The 15,518-nt window shown below is 47.2% G+C and overlaps 1 long non-coding RNA gene across 2 annotated transcripts in view; it reads left to right on the forward strand.

The window, feature by feature from the left end:
• The first annotated feature begins 294 nt into the window (after positions 1-294).
• LOC135089152 (uncharacterized) overlaps positions 295-15,518 on the forward strand; it is a 66,318-nt gene continuing 51,094 nt past the window's right edge. For both annotated transcript variants that reach the window (XR_010261400.1, XR_010261399.1), the window contains exons 1-2: positions 295-1,839; positions 7,501-7,548. This is a non-coding gene — a long non-coding RNA (uncharacterized LOC135089152). The remainder of the gene's footprint in view (positions 1,840-7,500; positions 7,549-15,518) is intronic.

Below are 15,518 nucleotides of genomic sequence, written 5' to 3' on the forward strand. Positions count from 1 at the left end.
GTGTTTGGGTCACCGCTGGCCTTTGTCGGTCCTGTGAGTTAATCATTAGGAAAAGAATTATTCCAGCCGCTAATTAAGGTTTTTCTTCATAAATCTGTTTTCTCTCTCTCTCTCTCTCCTCTCCTCTCTCTCTCTCTCTCTCTCTCTCCTCTCTCTCTCTCTCTCTCTCTCCTCTCTTCTCTCTCTCTTCTCTCTCTCTCTCTCTCTCTCTCTCTCTCTCTCTCTCTCTCTCTCTCTCTCTCTCTCTCTCTCTCTCTCTCTCTCTTTAAGGAAATAGATTTATGTGTCGTGAGGGGCTGAGCGTGGAGTGCCACTCTTCCACTGGCTGCCCCGCGCCCCTCGGCCGCCGCTCCGTCCGGGCAGTGCTAACAGTAGTGTAAATATTCACATCAAGGCCGGGCCGGTTGGAGGACGCCGCCTGGGCCTCGCTCCCATAAATTACACCTCTGGGCTGACGTCACACGAGGCTTGTATTGTCCGCTCGTGCCGCGTGGCTTGTGCCCTTTAGGCCTTCCCTCAATGGGTTTCGCGTCCCACGGCCGAGGAGGAGGAATGAAATAGAGGTATGGGCGCCTGCCCGGACCCTTCATGGCCGCTGAGTTAGGACACATTCAGGCGCACGCGGGTACGGTGGGATAAGCCCTTTCAGTCAGTCGTTGCTTCTAACAGGTAGATGCCCTGAAGGCTCCTTGCGTCTCACACCACCTACAGGTAGAAAGGAACGGAGATTTCGTCCCGCCAGGGTCCTTGTCTGTCCCGGCTGATCCTCCGTCAGGAAGGGAGACGGCCTGGAATGATGCACCGTGTCCGGCGGAGCCTCGGCGGCCGTGCTGGGCTAGCGGAGGGATCTGCGATTTGTATTAAAATATTCCGCGGGCCAATGGTAGCGGAGAGCGGGCGGTCGACCCAATCACAACTGAGCAGGCCTGTGGGTACCGGGGCCCAGGTCCAGCAGCCTGGTGTGAGTTGCCGGGCTTTTCCAGACCTGCAACGATGTCTGCCTCTAATGTGTCTGAAAGGAGGAGCTGTGGTGGATGATGTGGTGCCTTGACTGACGAGTGATCGGCATCGGTTCTGGAGGAGCGTGGGGGATTGTGCTGCGAGGGTCTGGAGAGCACCACAATGTATTTTGGTCAAACGATGCCCATTGATGTACAGGTGCGATTCCCACCCCAGCCAGACGTAAGAGCAGGCAGACCTCCACATCCACGGCCAGACTTCGATCATGAAACTCGTTTGAATGTTTTGGCCTCGGGCAGTGCTCAGGCACCACTTTGACATCCTGCAAACTCGTCACCTGTCTCTCCTTTTCTTGGCAACACAGGGTGATGATGCAATGAGGAGGAGATCCTTGGGCATGGGTCTGGAGCAGTGAGCGAAACAGTACGATACTTTGGGCGGGAGGCATCTGGTGGGCACTGGTTGATGAAGTCCACTATGTTTAGTAGCCAGTGGGCCAAACCAGCATAGCATTTACGGAACCTCAGGTGACCGCTGTGGAGGAGGAAGCTGCCCGCCAACGCCACCACCACTGGTTCTTCCAAAGTTCCTAAGATAATATTCCCTGCGCAGCTCCTCCTCCTCCCTTCCTCTATGCTGGTGTTGGCCCGTGGCACTGGCGCATTCAAGCTGTGATAATTACCACTTAGTTAATGGTTCACGTGGAGGTTTATCATGCATGTCACAAGGCGGTGATCTGTACCATTATGAGCCTTGCCAGGACACTGTCGCCCTGGAGTGTACACGCCTCTTCACCCTGGACGGGAGCCGCCAGCCCCTAGTTAGCACCATGACCGCGACCAGCGTCATTATGGAGCTATCCAGTCCGGCCAAGCGCAAGTAAGTCTTATCATAAGTAACAGAATGAGCAAAAAGACATGTGGCTACTGGCACCCGCTGTGATCGTGAGCCTGGGAGTGACACAGTGTCCGGGAACACCTGTCACCCTCTGTGCCTTGTGCCAAGTGCCCTTTCAGTTGGTGCTTGTCAGTTTTGAGAAATTTGTGCCATTGCATTATACGAAAAAAAAAAAATATATATATAGTTGATTAATACGAGTGACATTGAAACTCATATAACAATCTCCTTCTGGGCATCCCTCTGGTGTAAAGTGACATGACATTCAATGACACGAACACGTCCCGCCCAGCCACTGAAATTCCTTATGCGTTCTGCTATTGTGTGCCTTCTTGGGAGTCACGGGTGTGACAATGCATAGTGACTGTGCTCATTCCAAATCTTGTCCCCTGCACCCCATGGCAGTCACACAGTTTTACTATAAATCAAGATAAAAAAAATGTTATAGAATTGTTATCTTTATTCGTTATTATTTTTTACGAGAATAACAGAAAGAAATAACAAGTGTCTCGTTTTCTTTAAAAAATAGAGACCAGTCAGGCAGTATCGTGCGTGAAGACTCTAGGAATAATATTAGCATGAGTGTGCCGCTGGTAGTTCTGGAGCCATAAAGAAGCTCGTCTGACAGTCTTTCCCTCCACACAGATTAAAATAATAATGTTCCTGTTTTCACGTGTCCCTCTCGGGTGGCGGTGCATACAGCTTTGCATTACAGTCATGGTGTCGCCCGTGATAATGACAAAAATGACCACAGCTCCGTGATACACTGCCATTTTGTTCGTGTAGTTAAGAAGACATTAACATTATTCATAGAACACTTTGTCACGGAAATTCGTAGCGACATGCTGGGAAGAAAATTTTCAACTTCCATCCAATTTGTCTGTGTAGAAACCGCGCCTGTCTCGCTGGCAGCTGCGGACAGTGTGCATGGAAATATATTCACTGTACTGATTAGGAGATTGATATGGAGAAGCAATGGCTATGTGGATATTATTAGAATTATGAATGTGTAAAAATCATGCTTTCTTCTTTGCTAGACACACACACACACACACACACACACACACACACACACACACACACACACACACACACACACACACACACACACAGACGCGAGCGCGCACACACACACACACACACACACACACACACACACACACACACAGACGCGAGCGCGCGCGCGCACACACACACACACACACACACACACACACACACACACACACACACACACACACACACACACACACACACATAAATAGAATAAAAAAATTATTATAAAGATTAAAAAAAAAAAAAAATATATATATATATATATATATATATATATATATATATATATATATATATATATATATATATATATATATATATATATATATATAATATGCAGAATAAGTAGAATTTCTAGATATTGGAGAAGCTCGAGTAAGGACACCACCACCACTACCACCACCACCTCACAGAAATCAAAGCTTCCCGTTGCATTTGGCTTCAGTCCTGCTCCTGTGCATAAGGTTTATATTTCTATCTCGTCTACATATGAATATGATATTTGTTCAATTTTCTTCCTCAATTTAAATATTTCCTGTGTATTATTCTTTATTATGCGATATTATTTCAAAGTAGCAATATTTACTTAACCCATGCCTGATAAAATAGCGATCAAAATGATAAATTATTATTCTTAACTTCATCATATTCATTGTTGTTAATTTTCAAAAATGATGATGTCAACAAAAATTCAGTTAATTTCCCACTCATCAAGAATTATCAATAAAGCATGATGAAAAGCTATCACGAGTGCTGTGATTTAACGAACAGCTCCACCATTATTTCGTGGACTTTCACAGAGCGCAGAGTAACGCTGTCCCCTTAATTAACGAAGGTTGCCTCGCCACTAACACAATATGGATATCTTGACATTAACGTCTAATTGTATATGCTAAAACACCTTGGGATATTAATGAAGGTGGCTCATTAACGGCACCGGTGAGAATGGACCTGCTCGTTTATGTGCCAAATGAAGCCCTAATGGCGTAATTACAATTAATTTAATCATTGTGAACAGAGGAGGATGTGAGTGCATTGGGCAGACTGAGAGGCGGCCTGGAAATCACAATGGGTGACTTCTCTCTTAACTGAAAGCCGCCTCACTCCTCTTCTTGTGCTTTTTTTTTTCTGCCTTTGTTCCTCGTGATGGGTTAAATGTGTCTACTTTGTGTACCTTTAGAAGTGTTTTGGTGTCTTTTTTTTTCCATTTTGTGTGTAGGAAATATTTTTATGGAACGTCTCTCTCTCTCTCTCTCTCTCTCTCTCTCTCTCTCTCTCTCTCTCTCTCTCTCTCTCTCTCTCTCTCTCTCTCTCTCTCTCTCTCTCTCTCTCTCTCTCTCTCACGAACACACACACACACACACACACACACACACACACATTTCCATGTTTCTCTTTCCTAACAATCTTTTTTCACGGGTACAAGGATGTCCCGCTCACCACCACCACCACCACCACCACCACCACCACCACCACCTGGGCGATACTCGAGGCACCTGAGGCGTCTTGAGCCAACTGACGCCACTGAGACGTCACCGATTAGATACTGCACCGTCACCTACTATTTTCTCGTTCCCAACCCGATCTGGTCCCGTCCCTGCACACCGGTAGCTGCTGGATTTAACTAACTTGGTGGGATAAGAGGGAATAGTGACGGTGTTTCTCATGGATATAAAAAAAAATATATATAAAAGCTGATTTGTACGTTTGTTGTATTAGAAAATAGTAAAAAAATGGGTTGTTTGTTTTCGTAAGAGAGAGAGAGAGAGAGAGAGAGAGAGAGAGAGAGAGAGAGAGAGAGAGAGAGAGAGAGAGAGAGAGAGAGAGAGAGCAACCACCACACGAGGAAATAGTTAAATACACCATCTAAGCGGAACAGTCCTGTCCTCTCGAGGCTTATAGAGCAAAAAATTTTCAAGTTCCTAAGACCCGAGACTCCTGCTGGTGTACTGGGGAGTAATAGCGGGATTGAGTTCAGTGACTTTAAAGGCCCGAGCCGGTGCAGAGGGAGTCAGTGAGGTAAATGATTCGAAACTCCCTTGGAAGTGCTTCATTTGCTGCTTCCCCTTACCGCCTCCCCCCCGCTCCCTTGGCGATTACTGTCTGACAACGGAGGTCCACCCAACCCCGGGACTAAGTATGATGGTTGTGAGTCACGATACTAAGTTATTCATCACCGGGTGTTTCCTTTGTTATTTATTTCCCCCTTAAAAGAACCTTATTTTTTTGTCCAATCAATCTTTTCTATTTTTTTTTTTAGTCCCATCATCTCCTTCTTTATTCCTTTCTTTCTCGTTATTTATGCTCACATTTCTTGAATATTTCTTCACTGCTACGTCTTTATCTTCCTCTGGTGCCTCTTTTTTCCTTCTTTACCTCCTTCGTGAGTTGTTATTATCATAATTTTTCTCACTTCTGTTTCTCTTGCTTTCATTCTCTCGCGTCTCTGTTCTTGCTAAAAAGACAGTTTTGCTCCTTTCTCAGTTTTTCTTTCTTCTAAACTCTATAATGGTCTAGTTTTTTGTTCTTCCTCACCAGCAAGACAGTCAAACTATTTCCGTGCATTTCTGTTTCCGTAAAAAAAATTGTTACGTTTGGCATCGTCAAATTTTACATCGTTTATCATTATATTCATGTTCCAGCACCCATAAAAGTTTGCCTTATTTTTCTTATTTATGCCTAAACCTGTTAATATTTATTTTATGCTTTAGGAAATAATGAATTTCCTTCAATTATATAATAACGCTTTTGACCGAGAAATACAGACGAACTAGCACACGGAAACTGTATAAAAAGAGAGCGTTAAAAAGAAAGAAGGAAGACCGTGAACAAATAAGAGCAGCAAACGAACATTAGCGAGAGGAAACGCCCAGTTAGATGCCGCAGAATACATCACAGTGACACAGAAACCATCAACTCACGACCTTGGGGGGAATAATGTATGGTAAAACATGCAAATAGATAATTATTGTACCGCTCATGGAAAGTCATTGATATACAAACATTAAAGCAATTCACTGTGACGGAGAACGGATGATTAATGAGCGTGAACTGTACCTCATTACCTCATTGTGGCGTTCAGCGGAGACAGGAGTAAGAAAAATGAAGGTGCCGTGAAAAGTGCTGTAAGCAGGTGAACCCAAAGGTGCATTTGACTAAAATTTATGAGCATAGGATGGTGTGGAGCGTGAGAGTATTTGCTTATCCCTGGTGCGTCTTCAGAGAGTCTTGTGGCCTCGTAGCAGTCGCTTTCTTCGTCTCGCCTCATGCGAACCACTTAGCGCACACGTGGGATGTCACTCACGTTTAGTCACGTCACGCACGCGATGTGTCTTGTCACTTGCTATGATCTGTACCCATGTCCGTGGTTTCTTTTTCCTTCACCTGTGTACGTATGTGGATTTAAAGCTTGGGGTGATCGTGAAAATGCTGCAGTGATGTTTATGGTGTTTATTTTGGTCTGTCTGTGTATCTATTTGTGTATCCATCTGTGTATCTATAATTTTATTTATGTGTCTGTTTGTTTATCTGCGTGTTTATTTATCTATGTGTATTTATCTATATCTCTGCCTATCAGTTTATCTGTCCATTTATCTATCTCTGTCTATATATCTATCTATCTATCTATCCATCAATAGTGCATTTTGTTAATCGTATTATTTGTAACACACACACACACACACACACACACACACACACACACACACACACACACACACACACACACACATCTCACACATCACCTACCTCATCACCGCCACAGTTTCAACACCTCAGCATTTCTCCCTCTGCCCCGCGACGCCCACACTGGTAGGGGAAAGGAGCGTGTAATCTTGTCTGTGGGTAAACATCTGCAACTCGCGACTGCCTCAGCAAGTGGCGCCGCGACTGCAAATGTGGTGGAACAAGAACCAGTCAGTCTGGTGGACGCGGGGGGAAGATGCTGCGGCGAGCGTCATCCCACATCTTGCCCGACAGGTGTTCGTGTGAGAAATTCGTCCTTCGCACTATTTATACCATCCCACTCATCACTTTTTGGCGAATATAGAGAGCATACATTCGTGAGCCGCCGCATGCCAAAGGAGACGTGAAGGAATGGCAGTTTTTCTCATTCTTCTTTCAGCTTTCCTCTCTTTCTGCTTCTACAGGCGACTTGCATACTCCTCACCTCATCACTTTTTTGACGAATATAGAGAGCGTACTTTCATAGGCGCTCTAATGCAAAGAAAGACGAGAAGGAATAACAGTTTTTCATCTTCCTCCAGTTTTCCACTCTAACTCTACCTTTCGTCTATTTCTGGTCCTCCTGCAGGTAACTTTCATCCCTCAGCACTCCACAAGTCCTTCACAAGTGCCCTGAGGCTCGTAGGTTCATTATCATCCTCAGTTATTTGCTCCAGGCCTCGATCGTATATACTGCGACATTAATGGCTTGTTCTTCTCCTTCCTGTCCGTGGGTTGCCTCATTTTCACCGCTGCCTCATGGGCTGAGTGTCTTATGTTCCCTGACGCCCTCGCCCGCCAGGCACCAGATCCCGTGTGTTTTGTCCGAGGCTTCATACTGACGATGGTTCTTTCCCTTTGCAGAAAATCCGGCAGCGAGGACCTGACGGGGCAAGCTGCTGTCAATGCACGGTGAGTGTGTTGTGTTGCTTCCACCTCTCTCTCTCTCTCTCTGATATTTTCCATCCTACTTCTTCTATTTTTGTTACTTACTCCCTTTCCATTGTTATTTTCTTTTACGCCCAGATATTTATCACACCCTTTAGCTTCTCCATTTTCCCGACCAATCAACACGGCCACCTTTCCCTCGCCTCCCCAGCACCTCCCCTCTCCCTCTTACCGCCGGGCTCTCGTCTCCCCTCGCCGCTAGTCCCCTCACGTCCTTGGCTTATGGGCTGCAACGTACGAACTTCCCTCATTTCTCACGGGTTCGCCCTAAGTTTGCGAGAGGCTCGATATTGCTATAAGGGGGTGAATATCTCTTGCTGAAGAACAGCTTTTTTCTTTCCCTCTCTCTCCCGGAAGACTCCAGCGACGGTGGTGGTGATGGTAGTGGTGGTGGAGGGGTTGATGATGGCGGTAGTGGTGGTAGTGGCGGCCCAACCTCCCTCCAGGTGGGTAAATAACAGCTTGGTGATAATGTCATGGTGATTTACCATTTATAATTACAAGTCCATTTGCCTCGCCGCGAAAGGTCACCGCTATTGTGTCTCTGGTGATCAGGGTGAGAGCATCAAGGGCTTTCGGTTTTTTTTTTAGGTCTTTTCTACGCCTTTTCAACTTCCTCCACATCACTTCTGCTTCTCCCACCCCGTAACTCATCCCTACCCCTCCTTGCTGCTTGCCATATACGTCCGGCCTCTCCCTTCTTCACCTTCCCTTACCGTGTGCTGTCACCCCCTCGAGTCCCAGCCTATGCTTCTCACGTCTAAGGTTCCCTGTGGTGCGCGGGAGCAATACTGTGGCCTCCCTACTTCCCTTCTTTTCTCCGCCTCCCTCTCGCACACTCTCCCCGTCCCCCTCCCTCCCGCCACCCCGCCAGGAGCCACCCCCACAAATGGACCCTCTAATATACCCCAGTAGGCTGCCGCTGTAGGGGAATATTGTCCAGGGAGGGAGGGAAGTACAGAGCTGGGAGGGATGAGAAATGTGGCTACTTCTTATTTTTCCCTCTCTCTGTGTTATGCGTACGGTGTGTGTGTATGTGTGTGTGTGTGTGTGTGTGTGTGTGTGTGTGTGTGTGTGTGTGTACATTCATGGTTTAGTCAGCAACATCACGTTAAAATCACAATTGCATCACAAAATCCTGAGACTCATTAACATAAGTACCCAGTTCACTTTAAACTAACGCTGCATACTCTGAAATAAGCAGCCCCTCTCCCGCCTCCTACTCACCTGTCATTACCTGTGTCCTGGCTAATTACTTGTGCGTGAAGGCCCCTACCAGCACTCGTTACCTGCGCCATTATTAACCATTAGGGCTCCGTCATTACCAGTGGCCGAGCTAATTGTTTACATTACAGCAGCCCTCGTCTTCCTTCCCAGCCACACGCTCCACTCAAGGCATCTCTCTCCCTCGCTTTCTCTCCTACGTTTGTCACCACCTTAATTAATATTGTTTCAAGTACTCCTTATTGACTGATTTTTTTTTTCTATATCAGTGGGTATGGTGTCGTGCATATGGTGTCTGTGCCTGTTATATAATGAAGGGGCTGGTAGAGTTTAGCGAAATCTTTGTTTTGTGTATTATATGTTTAAGAAGTGCTCATGATTCACTGTCGTCATGTCCATAAAATTAACGTCGATAAGAACGATCAACGAGGACTGCAAAAATGTAACACCGTAATGAACTCTGATATTTTTCCTTTAATTAAATTACGACAGCTGGGAAAAGTGAAAGCTGGGAATAAGGAAATGTCAACCGTAAATCCAGTAAACCACATAGTACAGGGAAAAAAATAGTAATAGTGACACAGCTTTAGTCTACAGTGACGCACAGATACACCACAGCGATGTCAAGGAGCAAGGGTGTCACAGCATCAAGAACCCGTGAGTCTTGTATCAGTGAGCACAGCGGGGAGGAAGGCCCATGGAAGGCTCAGCTCGGGCATAGATAGCGGGGCAGGGGAGGCCGGGACGCAGCGACTAGTCTCCATTCATCACTGGGTATCTACCTCCCTCATCAGACAACAATTATTTCTCCCTTACCTGCCGCCTCCGCCACTTTCTCGCTTTGCCTCCTATCTTAGCCATCCGTAATAACTCCATTCTTGGGGCCCGGCCGTGGTGTGAGGGGCCGGGGCCACGCGAGCGTTTTCGTGTGTGATAAGAGTCTTGCAAATTACTTACTGTTGTTTTGTCCAATAGGCCGTAAGTATATCGGCGTGGCAGCCACCAATTACGAGGCTGTGCGGGACTGTCATTTATTACTACAATCGCGGCCTCATATCGCCCCCACCCCAGAGCCCATCTCTCTCTCTCTCTCTCTCTCTCTCTCTCTCTCTCTCTCTCTCTCTCTCTCTCTCTCTCTCTCTCTCTCTCTCTCTCTCTCTCTCTCTCTCTCTCTCTCTCTCTCTCTCTCTCCGCATTATGTCACCCGCTACCTCATCGCACAATCCCGCCAATCATGTACAGTCACATCATCCTGTCCTTCACTTCCCTCTCTCGGTGCTAACTGGTGCTTTGTTGTGTCATGTTCCAGGAGTGTACGGGAGGGATGTGTGGCTGTAAGGAGTGTATACTGTATGGGTGCGTGGATGGTGGAGAGCATGCTGTGAATTTGCTGAATGTGTCTGGAAGGAAGGTTTGGGGTTGAGTGGACGGTCATGGAGGGTTGTGAAGGGTTGGAGGGCCACTGCTGCCTCGCGCCTTACCTCATTCCCTCTGCTACACCTCCTTACAGGGCGGTCAGATGGCTCGATACTATTTAGTTTATGATCCGGCTAAAGTCAGGTAATGGCGGCCTTACAGCCTCTAAATGCTGTTTAATACGGATCACTTGGATGAAATATCGGCCGTGTTTATACGTATCTTTCCACATTCTTTAATTGGATTCGGTCTTCGCTTGTAATCTGCGCCTACGACTCACAATCGCGGGTTCCTTGCGATGATGTTACGGATACGAATCAGCTCATGCCAAGAAAGCGACTTTTTTTTTTTTTCTCTCTCCGTTCCCGAGACTGGACCGCGGCATGTGAGGGTGCTCATTGCCAACACCCGAGGATCCGAGGAGACAGAGTGGGTTTGTTCGTAAGATTCTCCCGCGATCTCCGCCGCTCCTCGTTCCCTCCTGGTGTCGGTTACATTCGTGGTGGTGTTTTCTGTCGTGTGAGCGAAGGCGGCGGACCCTGCGACTCCTATCAGGTGAAGAAGGACGTGTTATTTTACCTTTCCTCCACTAAATCCTAAAAAAAAAATGTGCACAGTATGGAAACTCAAACCACTCATACCTAGACGCACTTGAAGAAAACGGTTCCATAATAGCCAGACACTCATGTACTACAGAACCGGAAATGTATTTAAAAAAAAAAAGATCCAATAGGAAGAATGCCATCAATCGGTCTTCAGGCTTATCGGTGGAGATGATAAGCGAGGTGTCCCGTCTGTCAACACCAGGTCCTCGGGTCTCTGGGTCGGCCACAGGAGGGAGTTTAAGGTCATTAGGACCGCCACTGATACCCTGGTGACAAGAAAACCTCCTCCTGACCCGGTCTCCAAATTGGGCTCGCATGCCTCGATGGTGCGATAGATCCTCAGTCAAAGATTCACCTCGGACGCCTCTTACCGCGCCTCGGGGGGACCTGGCGTGTTCTAGGGCTCGTGTCCACTCTGAGGGCGTTGCCAGAACCGGAATATCGCTTCAGATCGATCTTTGCCTACATGGTAACGCAGTGCACCTACTTCAAAAAGAGAGAGGGAGAGAGAGGCTAGGAGAGAGGGTGGGTGGGTGTCAGGTAAGTGGAGGGGAGGGAAGGATCAGGTGGTGTCTCGCTGGTTGTCGCAGTAATGAGGGCCTACTTAGCGGAGATTAATGGCAAGGTGTGTTCTTCCAATGATATAATTTAGGCCTAGAACACCGACCTCCCTTCCTGTGGCATTAGCGGCGACGTGTAACTCATTCCACCAGGGACTCGGGTTATACTTATTGGACGCGTTGTGTTATTCCTCGCCTCGGGAGTGTGCCGCGGCCCATTACTCCTCCAGGCAGGTATTCCGAGGGGGAGGGTAAGAAGACCGGCCATGAAAACAAACAAGGGGGAGAGTATCACGAAGCCTCCACCCTGATGTGTACATGCCGCTCATCTTTTATCTCATATTTCATCGGGGTAACGTTTTTACAGCCTCCTCATCACTTGTTCAAGGAAAAATACGCCAGCTCACATTGCTTCCCCCGCTGCGTGACCAAGTGGTTGCGTCAGGGTGAGTGTTACCTTAGCTCCCGCTGCTCTCAGGGCGCGGGGGAGACGCCACGGTGCGGGAAGTGTTGGATCTGAGTTTGTGGTGAAGACGAAACTGACAGAGACGGGAATGGAAGGATGAAGTGCCAGATAAATATGTCATGATGAATTAATTTAATGGGATGCGAAGATTAGGTGAAAGTGTTCAGGCATCCAGGTTATGCTGAGTTGCAGGATGAAGGGAAGGAGGATGGAGGGAGGGAAAATGTGTATTCACTCCCCGCCACGGGAGTGATGGAAGGGAAGAAAGGACAGGGAAGAGTGACTAATGCTGGTTGGCGGTGACGTGGTTTCCTTGCAAATCTTGCGGGGACGAAAGGGAGAGTGTTCATTTAAGAGTTTGCAGCTGCTCGTCTCAAGTCTCATTATAGAAAACCTCAAAGGGGTAGGAGTGTGGTTGAAACTTAACCGTAAGCCTGCCTCGCGTTGCCTCAGCGGAGGAAAAATCAAGTTCAAGTGAAGGTTACTTCAACCCAAGAAATTTTTATTACATATACATACAAGCAGCGCGAGGCCTTATGGCCGATGATTATAAAATATGCAAATGTATGCGCTAAAATAACTAGGTTTATTTTGGCTTTAGTGAGGCAGATACCACACAGCGCACGGAAGGCGCGGCGAGCAGTATTGTGTGGTGCACCTCCGCCTCGTCAAAAGCACATCCATGTCCCCGCTTTATAGGAAATAACAATTTCTGGCTATTTTTTTTTTATTTAGGACTAACCATAATGCGGCATGTGTGTGTGTGTGTGTGTGTGTGTGTGTGTGTGTGTGTGTGTGTGTGTGTGTGTGTGTGTGTGTGTGTGTGTGTATATATATATATATATATATATATATATATATATATATATATATATATATATATATATATATATATATATATATATATATATATATATATATATATATATATATATATATATATATATATATATATATATATATATATATATATATATATATATATATATATATATATATATATATATATATATATATATATATATATATATTAGACCATATTTTTCTCAGTAGCGCTCCGCAAACAAGTGTTCCCAGCGTCACAGTGTCCCGTCACGGTGCCTCCACGGGCGCACTTTACAGCGGGCAGGTCGTGCGGGCGCCTGCCGAGGCTGGTCTTTAGGGAACAAATCTCTGCCATCACTGAGGAAACTATTATCTTTTTAGTGATCACGAGGCCATTACCTGGATCAGAGTCTCGTTTTCTGTGAGCGTCGCGAAGGGGGGACTGTTGTGAGTGGCGGCGGAGACACGCTCTCGCGCAGATTTGTCCACAAATTGGTCTACAAGTTATTGAGAACTAAAGCCTGAAGTAGAGTTTTCGGGAAATTTGAGAATTATTTATCTATTCATTAGTTCATGTAGTAAATTATCATTGATTTATTGTTACAAATTCATTACAAAGCCCAGACACTCACTATGGCGGAATCCAGCATGCTTGTATTATAAAAATTGTTATATTTTGAGGCACGAAGGATTACTGCACTGGGTCTCACTGTATTTCTGTGTATTAATTCAGTGTCCGTTTTCCTTGTTTAGGAATTTATGGAAGCATGCCCAGCCTTTCCTTTAGCTGTGTGAGAGCAGCCGCCCCTCCGCCCCCCGCTGGGGCGTGGAAGGGCAAGACTGCACCCGTGGCGCCACCTGCAGGCCAGGCCGTGCCCCAACCCTCGTGAGTACAAGGTGGCCCCTGCAGTCCGGCCCATCGAAGTAAATTGATCCCGTAAATCAAAGATGTAAATTTGCGGTTTAAAGAATGGATGTAAATACGAGTATATTGTTCGCCAACTCCCTGTAATCCAATATTGCAGTCGCTACGAGTAATCCCCGAGAATAATGACCAGTATGCAAAGCGACCATTGGCGTGACACTGCCTAGTAAATCATCATTAAACGGCGTTATCCACCCGTGACGCCCAACGAATGAGCGCGATTGTGTTACCGAGCTGAATTATATAGTGCGGTGTTATTGGGACGGCCGAGGCTGACGCTGGCCTTACTCAAGAGTTACGGGGCACGAATTACCGGCCTCGGGTGCTACGAGGGTGTTGCGGCACCTGTGGGGAGCAAGGGTGAGGGGCTGCGGGGTGTGAGGGGCGGGAGGGAGTGGTTGAGGCTGTGGCCCTAGGGATTGCTTTTCTTACATTATTATTATTACTTTTTTTCAGCTTGCTCATTTTTTTCTTCTTGCACAGCTTTTTTTTTCTCTCTCTGAATGTTTCCTTCAACCAAGCCAAAGTCGACAGCAGCCACGGCGTGACCTTCCTCGCTGCAATTACCAGAAAAATGGATGTAGCACTAAAAACAGCACACACACACACACACACACACACACACACACACACACACACACACACACACACACACACACCTATGAATGTGTGTGAGCGCGCGAGAGCTGAGGAGGCGTGAGTGCCCCCGCTTGGCCGGCTGCCAGACCACGCAGTCCCCAGCTGTCCTCACCGCCCGCCGCCGCCCGCCCACCACTTTCAGTTTCTGTGGGCCACTGCGGGACGGTCCGGGTGTCGGGCGCTCATGTCGTCACTGGCGGGGGATTTGCACACCAGACACGTCGATGCGCGCCTTTCCGGGTTCAGTTTATACGTCACGTGGTGTTTTTCAGAGTTTCCCCGGCCATTGATCCTCGCTTGAATTACTAATGTGTTCAGGAATTATAATGATTTTTTTGCATTACCTCGCGTCCAGACACGTGGTTATTTCACCTGTGCTGCCGTGAAGGACATCCGCTCTGACTCCACACCTCAAGGACTCCTCAGTAGTTATGCCTTGTTGAGAAATATCTTCAAGCAGCGTCTTTAAAATGACAGTCAAATTGAATATTACACGAGAAATGCTGAAATATTGCTCCTCTCTACGCCGTAATTACCCGTCGTGTCTCGGGCTGGCTTCTCCCGTGCCGACTTCTCTGCAAAGTTCTCGCTATTTCCGAAGACGTCTGCGGCGTGTGACGGGGAAATATATCGGACCTGAGCGAGGCCTGTTCAAACACACACGCATGTAGTAATTTCCATTTCCAGAGCGTGATTACAGAGCGGGTGTTCAATCCTTGATCCGCCGAGTCTTAAATCCTCTCAGTCATTCAATTTTAGCGGAGACCGATTACAGATATTAAACATAATATTTTTTGTCCTCTCCATCGCAATTATTTAGCTCTTACCTCGGCGAGTTTTTAGCGAATCACCCGGACAAGCTCATGATCGACGCCTGGGAAGGTTAAGCAAAAAATTTTTTTTTTCCTCCCTCACATCTCCTCACAAATACACAGGAAAACATACACACATTCATACATACACACACAGGGCTCATTGGTGTGCTGGTGCTTGCGCGTGTGCGTGCGCGTGTGTTGCAGCCTTTGTCTGCCTCCCGTGGCCAGCCAGACGCGCCGGCCATCGAGGTAGTGAGTGGTAATAGCCACTTTATCAGAATAATGAAGCACTACGTAAGCGTCGAGGCGGTGGCTGTCCGAGACGCTCCTGCACGCAGCTGCTGTTCCGAGTCTCTGCCGCCAGTGTCCGGGTGCACCGCTGCCGCCGCCGCCGCCGCTGCACGCTTGCCTCTCCCGGCGTGTCCCGTTGCAGCCGCTACGAGCTGGCGGAATGCTGCA

This window comes from Scylla paramamosain, chromosome 32 (genome assembly GCF_035594125.1).
Source record: "Scylla paramamosain isolate STU-SP2022 chromosome 32, ASM3559412v1, whole genome shotgun sequence".
NCBI lineage: Eukaryota > Metazoa > Arthropoda > Malacostraca > Decapoda > Portunidae > Scylla > Scylla paramamosain.